Here is a 9,284-nt window from a genome sequence, read left to right as displayed (position 1 = left end):
TACTTTAGAAGAAGACCTTTCGGTCGAAAGCTTCATTATATAGCAGTCTTTTTGTTGTACCTGTCTACGACTCAGCATCTCCTCTATATGGTGAGTAGCAACCTATACTTTTCATAACGCTTTCGTTGCTTCGTCCCGGATTTTCCACTGTTTGAATTGAGAATAAAAATGATTAAGAACAGTATTTGGAACTTGTTGTTGTTGTGGTCTTCAGTCCTGAGACTGGTTTGATGCAGCCCTCCATGCTACTCTATCCTGTGCAAGCTTCTTCATCTCCCAGTACCTACTGCAACCTACATCCTTCTGAATCTGTTTAGTGTATTCATCTCTTGGTCTCCCTCTACGATTTTTACCCTCCACGCTGCCCTCCAATACTAAATTGGTGATCCCTTGATGTCTCAGAACATGTCCTACCAACCGGTCCCTTCTTCTGGTTAAAATGTGCCACAAACTTCTCTTCTCCCCAATCCTATTCAATACTTCCTCATTAGTTATGTGATCTACCCATCTAATCTTCAGCATTCTTCTGTAGCACCACATTTCGGAAGCTTCTATTCTCTTCTTGTCCAAACTGTTTATCGTCCATGTTTCACTTCCATACATGGCTGTACTCCATACAAATACTTTCAGAAATGACTTCCTGACACTTAAATCTATACTCGATGTTAACAAATTTATCTTCTTCAGAAAAGCTTTCCTTGCCATTGCCAGTCTACATTTCATATCCACTCTACTTCGACCATCATCAGTTATTTTGCTCCCCAAATAGCAAAACTCATTTACTACTTTAAGTGTCTCATTTCCTAATCTAATTCCCTCAGCATCACTCGACTTAATTCGACTACATTCCATTATCCTCGTTTTGCTTTTGTTGATGTTCATCTTATATCCTCCTTTCAAGACACTATCCATGCCGTTCAACTGCTCTTCCAAGTCCTTTGCTGTCTCTGACAGAATTACGATGTCATCGGCGAACCTCAAAGTTTTTATTTCTTCTCCATGGATTTTAATACCTACTCCGAATTTTTCTTTTGTTTCCTTCACTGCTTGCTCAATATACAGATTGAATACATCGGGGAGAGACTACAACCCTGTCTCACTCCCTACCCTCCACTGCTTCCCTTTCATGTCCCTCGACTCTTATAACTGCCATCTGGTTTCTGTACAAATTGTAAATAGCCTTTCTCTCCTTGTATTTTACCCCTGCCACCTTCAGAATCTGAAAGAGAGTATTCCAGTCAACATTGTCAAAAGCTTTCTCTAAGTCTACAAATGCTAGAAACGTAGGTTTGCCTCTCCTTAATCTAGATTCTAAGATATGTCGTAGGGTCAGTATTGCCTCACGTGTTCCAGTATTTCTACGGAATCCAAACTGATCTTCCCCGACGTCGGCTTCTACTAGTTTTTCCATTCGTCTGTAAAGAATTCGCGTTAGTATTTTGCAGCTGTTACTTATGAAACTGATAGTTCGGTAATTTTCACATCTGTCAACACCTGCTTTCTTTGGGATTGGAATTATTATATTCTTCTTAAAGTCTGAGGGTATTTCGCCTGTCTCATACATCTTGCTCACCAGATGGTGGAGTTTTGTCAGGACTGGCTCTCCCAAGGGCGTCAGTAGTTCCAATTGAATGTTGTCTACTCCGGGGGCCTTGTTTCGACTCAGGTCTTTCAGTACTCTGTCAAACTCTTCACGCAGTATCGTATCTCCCATTTCATCTTCATCTACATCCTCTTCCATTTCCGTAATTTTGTCCTCAAGTACATCGCCCTTGTATAGACCCTCTATATTCTCCTGCCACCTTTCTGCTTTCCCTTCTTTGCTTAGAACTGGGTTTCCATCTGAGCTCTTGATATTCATACAAGTGGTTCTCTTTTCTCCAAAGGTCCCTTTAATTTTCCTGTAGGCAGTATCTATCTTACCCCTAGTGAGATAACACTCTACATCCTTACATTTGTCCTCTAGCCGTCCCTGCTTAGCCATTTTGCACTTCCTGTCGATCTCATTTTTGAGACGTTTGTATTCCTTTTTGCCTGTTTCACTTACTGCATTTTTATATTTTCTCCTTTCTTCAATTAAATTCAATATTTCTTCTGTTACCCAAGGATTTCTACCAGCCCTCGTCTTTTTACCTACTTGATCGTCTGCTGCCTTCACTGCTTCATCCCTCAAAGCTACCCATTCTTCTTCTACTGTATTTCTTTCCCCCATTCCTGTCAATTGTTCCCTTATGCTCTCCCTGAAACCCTTTACAAGCTCTGGTTCTTTCAGTTTATCCAGGTCCCATCTCCTTAAATTCCCACCTTTTTGCAGTTTCTTCAGTTCCAATCTACAGGTCATAACCAATAGATTGTGGTCAGAGTCCACATCTGCCCCTGGAAATGTCTTACAATTTAAAACCTGGTTCCTAAATCTCTGTCTTACCATTATATAATCTATTTGAAACCTGTCAGCATCTCCAGGCTTCTTCCATGTATACAGCCTTCTTTTAAATATGGACAACAGACAAAAATTATATAAAACGATTTGAAGATTTGTAAAGATGAAGTCGAAAGATAAAACCACACTCTAGCAAGTTCTGCAAAAAATTGATGAATAAACGTCACTGAGAATAACAACAGAGCGAGAAAGATACTAATGGCGTGGTCACAATACGACACAACCAGTTCCTTGCAGGTGGTCAGAAAGGAACGTTACAATAAAAGATAGCCCAAGAACAATCACGTCTCCATTTTAAAAATAAGCTATTTGCAGTGGAGGAGTCTCTGATTAGCTGTAATAGCACCAGACAGAGAGATAGCAACCAACCGAAAGGTTTATAATGAAAAATAAGAATGGTAACGTCTGCAAAACGTCTAACATTTCAGTATTACTTTCAGATAAAATATGTGTGCATAACATTATTCATACTATTTGTTGTGTACGTAGTTCCGAGTAGTCAGCGCGTACACAACTTTCCTACTAGAGCGCGCCCCGCTAAGCACAACAGCGCTGGCGCAGCACTCGTCCGTCTCCGCACTACGAGATGGCGCTGTCATAGAGACGGACCAAATTCTGCTTCCGCCGATCCTCGTATTAATATCTAACGCAGCCAATGAGATTGCTGCTAACATAGAACCTTTTCTCCTCGCGGATGACACTCGCGCAGAGATACCTGAACGCTCGAGGTATTATAACGAGTGTACAGACCTCCGATTAGTCAATCTGCATTAGTCTGTAGTCAAGTTTCAGTATGCGTCTAATAAGATTATCATATTCCTGTACATAGCCATGAAGATAAATGTATAGACACTTTGTCAAGTCTCAGAGATATGTGAGAATAAGATTAAAGTAGATTGTCAATTGTAAATAGCATCCAGAATCAAGTTAAATAAGGTTTATGATTTTTATTATTTTAATAAATGTGTGTGAAAATTAATCAAGTTCTGTTTAAAGTTGGTCACCGTCAATCTGCTACTCTAAGCGTGCAAGTGGCATTTCTATCGTCTGACCTAACGGCAGAAGATAAACACGCCTGACACTCGCGTACTTCGTTAGAGCGACAAGTCAAATAATCTGATGGTGTGTATACCGAAGGTCATACAGTACGCACACCACACTATTGTAATGGTCTGGGCCACAGTGGGAATTAGTTTAGTGTCTTTCGGTGATTATTCATCCAGGATAACGTATGTGCCCTTGCCGTCAGAAAACTGTTCATCTAATCGGAAACACTTTTATATCTACCGTAAGAACTAATTTCACTTAAAACACTTAGCAGTGTTGTCTAGGTTGTCTAAGTCCAGAACCATCTATCCTCAGTCTATGGCATTGGGGATATCCAGTGCTAAGAGCGCTAGTTCTGTTTCGTATGATCCATATTTTCGGAACCCATGCTGAGAAGGTTACTGTGTTCCAGGCAACTCGCAAATACATTCCACTGTTTGTAGTTCCAAGAAGTCTTCCTGACGGGAACACGTAGCGACAATGAAAATTTTACAAATACGTAACCGAAGGGCACTGCACCGATCTCTCGCCATTACAGAAAAGCACCTGGGCCTACAGCATTCCGCGTTACTCCAGAAGAAAGAAACTAGCGAGAACAAAATAAAATGCTGCTTCCTCTATCGGATGAGTAGTAAACATCGTTTCAAAGAAGCTACATCTCTTAAACCTTAGATACTAAAATATTTTGGAAGTGGAATATGTGCACTAGGCCCCAATAAAGAAACGGTGAGCAGTTACCGCCGTTTACCAGATACCGGAAGGCCTCCTAGGCGGCAAACAGAACAAAAGGAGACAGCAATATTGTCATATGATGCCGCGATACGCCTGACAGGCGGTCCGCGCCATATGAGCTACGCAGGTGTTTGTGCTGTAGTTTGGTGGCCAACCCTCCATGATAACATCTTCCTGCGACGCCAAATTGACGTATATTTCTCCAGAAAACGCGTCGCCAGTCCCCATTCGTGTATCTTTGACTGTTCGATCGGTCACCACTGTTTTATTCGCCGGACTCTGGCCTTTTACTGCCTACAAATTTATTTCGGTATACATTCCTTATTCTGTTTCTGTCCTGAAACTTCTTCTAAGGTATTACGGCTACTGGGTAAGAGCAGCTGTAATCACACGACGTAAGTGCCAACCACGCGTTCTTATAAATGTTTTTCTTCCGAAAATATTTCCGTAGTCGCCGACAAAGACTGTACTTCGTGAAGCGAGTTCAGAAAACTGCCTACGCAGAAAACTTTCTGATTTAATCACATTTAATCTTACTAAGTCCATTCAGATTACTTATTCACACTATTTTTTAAATTATTATCCAGTTTTGATTGTTTTTATATACCGAAGGATGACGTCTCGAAAGAAATGTTTTCAGATGTCTTGTGTATTTAGACGTAGTTCTCTTGGCATTCACTACATTACATAGACAGTTCTTGTTTTACCTAAAAGTCAACGAATTTATTTGGCTTATGGGACAAATGGAACAACCGATTACGACGAGCAAGACAGTTTGAGACTAACTTGAGCAATCTCGTAGTTATTAGTTTCGAAACAAATAATTCAGCTAGTTGCGTTTTTCCGTCCGTTAACGACTTTTAGTACAAAATTATGGGATCACTGATTCTCTAACAAGTAATATTTACTGTAAAAAAGCGAGCATTTACATAGTGGTTTGCGACCATGGTCGTCATATAGTTGAGGAATTATGTGTATAATCGCTTCTTCACAATTCAAGCATCTGGCAACGTAGTTCGTCACAAATAAACAATAATCCATCACATTCTGGAAAGAATAGTAATGTCTACGGCGATAATACTACAGGAATGGGCGACGTTAATTACCTAGTGTACACTAGATCTCTCACCAGCAAGAAGAGGAAAGTAAATTTTAAATTTTAAATTTTAAATTAGATTTACTTTTTTCTATGAACTTTTTCTAGTATGCAGATAAAACTTCAGAATTAAAAATTAGCAGCAACTGTACCATAGTCGAATCAACAACGAGGCGGCGCAATGTGCAGTGTTTTCAGGTACTGGACTCGTATTCGGGAAGACTAGTTTCAAACACCTTTCTGACCTCTCAAGATTTTATTTTTCATATGCTGTCCTATATCAATCAAGGCAAATGTGGGCAAAGTGCCTACTTTTGAAAACATTCGCCATTCGCCAACTTATTTCCTATCCTTGTCCCGTCGGAGTTTGTGCTCGTTCTTAAAGGCTTCGTTATGCAAAAGACGTTAAACTATGATACCCATTATAAATGAATTTTTAATTAAATCTATGAGATTGGTGTCTGCTATTGAACAAACCTATGTTCACCTTAAGTAGTAAATTTAAATGTATGTCATTTACAGTATAGGTGTCGTAAGTAGACTAAAATCAGTATTTATGTTGATTGAGTTAAGCATGTTTTACTAGAGGAATGAATATTGTTCATATTGTTGCACAGCAGTATAGTAACTGTAGGAACAAAATTTTGTTAGAAACCAAATGAGGCGTCACTGAGTGTGGCTCGTGTGCCGGCTACGTAGTGGTGTCATAACCTATTGTCAACAGGGGAAGCCTGACGTATAAGCAAGCTAGGAGCTCGTTTCAGCAGACTGCGCGAAAGTGATACCAAGAACAACTGATTCAGCACTTTGACAACAGTGCGGAGCAGACAGAACGCTCTGCTTTAACGAGGCTAAATGTATTAACTTTACCTAGAGATGTCATAAGAACACATTTCGGGATGTAAACTTCGCATAAAAGGACGCCCTGAAACCCTAAAGTTAAACACCATAGCACCCGAGAGCGCTGACAGGATTAGAAAACGAGAGCACATTGTGCCACCGGCGTATGGGGATCAACTCATCGCCTGCTATAATACTCCCACCCTCCTCAAGCTCATTCTCAGAGTGAGACCATTCCATCTGCGTCACGAAAGTCCATGGAGCTCTATTAAGTTACAGGATGCTTTGATGCGTTTAAGTGCCTACAAGCTGTGGTCGATATGAAGTCCACTGCTTGTGGGTCCATGCCGGGTCTGCATGCCGCACTCCTCGCAGTCACAACGCTGAATGGCTGAGCGTGAGGGCTGGACCGATCTTCCGTGGATGAAGAACCGATCTTCCGCCTGCAAGCTGTCCAGCTTGGGCGCTGGGTGCCAGTGTCGCCACTACCGGGGCAGTAAAAGTACCCCATTTACTGGCTGTATGTGGGACCACCATTCGGTCTGTTCTCGTGTTGCTTTTGGGCCTTCCGCCTTCACGCCATCTTGACAACCGACTACAGGGGTATGCAGTATTCAGGGATAGAGCCTAAGCGAAGCTTCTCTCATCGAGAGCGCTGTGGCCCTCTCTGACGTCTACAGCCAAACAGGGTTGCGGAGACGCACGGCCGCCGCATCCCCCCCCCCCCCCCCGCCCTATGGGCACTGACTTGTCACCTAGCTCTTTCAAGCAGCACAGATTCAGCATGGTCGCTGCTACGCAGCACCAGGACGAGGAGTGAGTGATTGTAAAACTTTCTCCGAAAAAGAATAATTATTTGAATGATGCTTCCCCGCGATGCACGGGACCACTCAGCCCCGCTCTTCGCTCGTCCTCCTGATAGCAACACGAGTACTGCTCGGGCCGTAACGGTACTTCTTATTACATTTTAGCTTTGTAGTATTCGAGGCCCCTATAAATGGCTAGCTGGCAACTAGAAATACAAATAAATGGTGTGAGTATAACATGTAACATCTTTAAGCATGTAACACATCCAAGCAACAACTATGTTATTTTGATTAAAAATCCTAAGCTCATAGGGTAACATTTTACTCATCGGCTCTTAAGAGAGCCCGTTGGTGGTTATGGTGCACTGTAGAAACCATAGAACGAGTACTAGTCAGTCACGAGACGCTCACCAACTGACTTACGGCGTGACAGAGAGGTGGTGTGCAAGGAACAGTTGCTTGTGAGGAATTAGCACAGAAATACGGGTCGACGAGGAAACGTGACAGGATGGCAGAAAGGAGATTTTGTGTTTGGATGTACCGATAACTTAACCGTGAAAGAAACTGCCTGAGTTGTCTGTATATCAACGCGTACCCTGCAACGTGTCTGCAAGGAATGTAAAATTCTTAGCCCTCTAACACGGCGAAATAGCTGTGGCCATAGAATAACCTACAAAGACCGGAGACGCGTATCACGCCTTGTCTGTGATAATCTCTCACAATCGCCTATAGGAGTTGCTGCTGTCAGTGAATGCACGTCTTTTTCAGACAGTTTCCGAGGAAACATTGCGATGAGAACCCGATGCGTCGGATATTTTAAGTCGGGTATCTCACGAAAGGCATTTGCTCACAGTGCCACACCAGGATACATCTGTTCAGTGGGCCAGACATCAAAGAAACTGGACAGTAGCTGACTGATGGCTTGTAGTGTGGTCAGACGAATGGCAGTTTTACCTGTTTCAAACGATTCAAGGCTTCGAGTGAACCGACATTACTATGAGGTGGTTAACCCATTGTGTGGAGGCTATAGCTCAGGCTGGATGTGGTCCTGTGATGTTTTCGGGTTTGTCTTCGTAACATGACTTGGGTCCACTCAATATGATTTTCATGAACATGAACCAGGATATTTATTTCTGCATTTTCGGTGACCAAGAGGCCTATGGGATCTCGAATGGTCCACAATATCACCCGCCCTTATCCGCACAGAAAATGCCTGGTACTGTTAGGAGCAGCTAGTGAAACCTAGCAAACAATCTATCTCACAGTGTGGGAGCTCTACGAAATCTCATAGCGAGTGGTTTCAGCTGGACTTAACATACACGAAGAAACAATGCATTAGTGTTCTGAAGGAGTAATGACATCTAAAATTAAAGTACTAGAAGAAACAAACGAACTTCATTACAGTTAATTACAACTTAGTTTAGCTCAGAAAGTAATGAACAATGCTGCTACCAAAATCTTTTACCATTTATCTAATGGTACTACATTCCTGACAGAATGCAAAGCTGAATCAGACAGAAAAATACCTATCTGGGTAACTCCTTCCATTGCACAGAATAATATTTATTTCGAAGTTTGTATTTTTTTTCTGTGCAGAAGTGTTACATACTCAACTTGTATTATTAAACAAAATATTTTTCTTCGTTGTGTAAACTCATCTGTAAATGGTCTGTATGTAACCATATTTGTCCACTAATTAAGTTGATATGCTGCAAACTGAGACTGACTCATTCCTCGTCATTACGATACATCATGCAAAGTGACTCGTAGAATATGTTCGAAACTAATGAACACTCAATAGCAGTTTTCTTGAGCTCATGCTAAACGTGCCCGTGGCTCTTGTACTCCACAGCAATGTGGTCGTTCAGCATGTTACGACAGTTATCTGGTTGCTGTTGTCTAGCATTGAACTGGTGAGGAGGATACTGCAGCGTCTATCCGTTGCTACAATCCCCGACACACAACGACGACCTCTGGTATCACGGTGACAGGCTCTGTGTTCGGCTGTTTCCTCCAGTTGAGGTACTCACGGTAAACCCTTGATACAGCAGCACTTGAAAAGACAATGTCTAGATCACCTCGTGAAAGTAGCGCCCATCGTCTGTCCGCTGTCAAATCCGCTGATATCACGTTCCTTTTTCATGCTGCATTCGATGCCACGGCCAAATTCTGATACGAGGTGCGACGACGACTGTTTCATATGACACGATTAGTCAACTCATTCCTCACGATGATAGGAGCAGACGCTGTCGAGCAAAGCAGCTATCTCTAAACCATTTGCTCATGAGATTACCTTGCCAGGACATAATCGACGTCTCAATTA

Source organism: Schistocerca piceifrons, chromosome X (assembly GCF_021461385.2).
Source record: "Schistocerca piceifrons isolate TAMUIC-IGC-003096 chromosome X, iqSchPice1.1, whole genome shotgun sequence".
In the NCBI taxonomy this organism is placed as follows: Eukaryota; Metazoa; Arthropoda; class Insecta; order Orthoptera; family Acrididae; genus Schistocerca; species Schistocerca piceifrons.
This window is presented reverse-complemented; position numbering follows the sequence as displayed.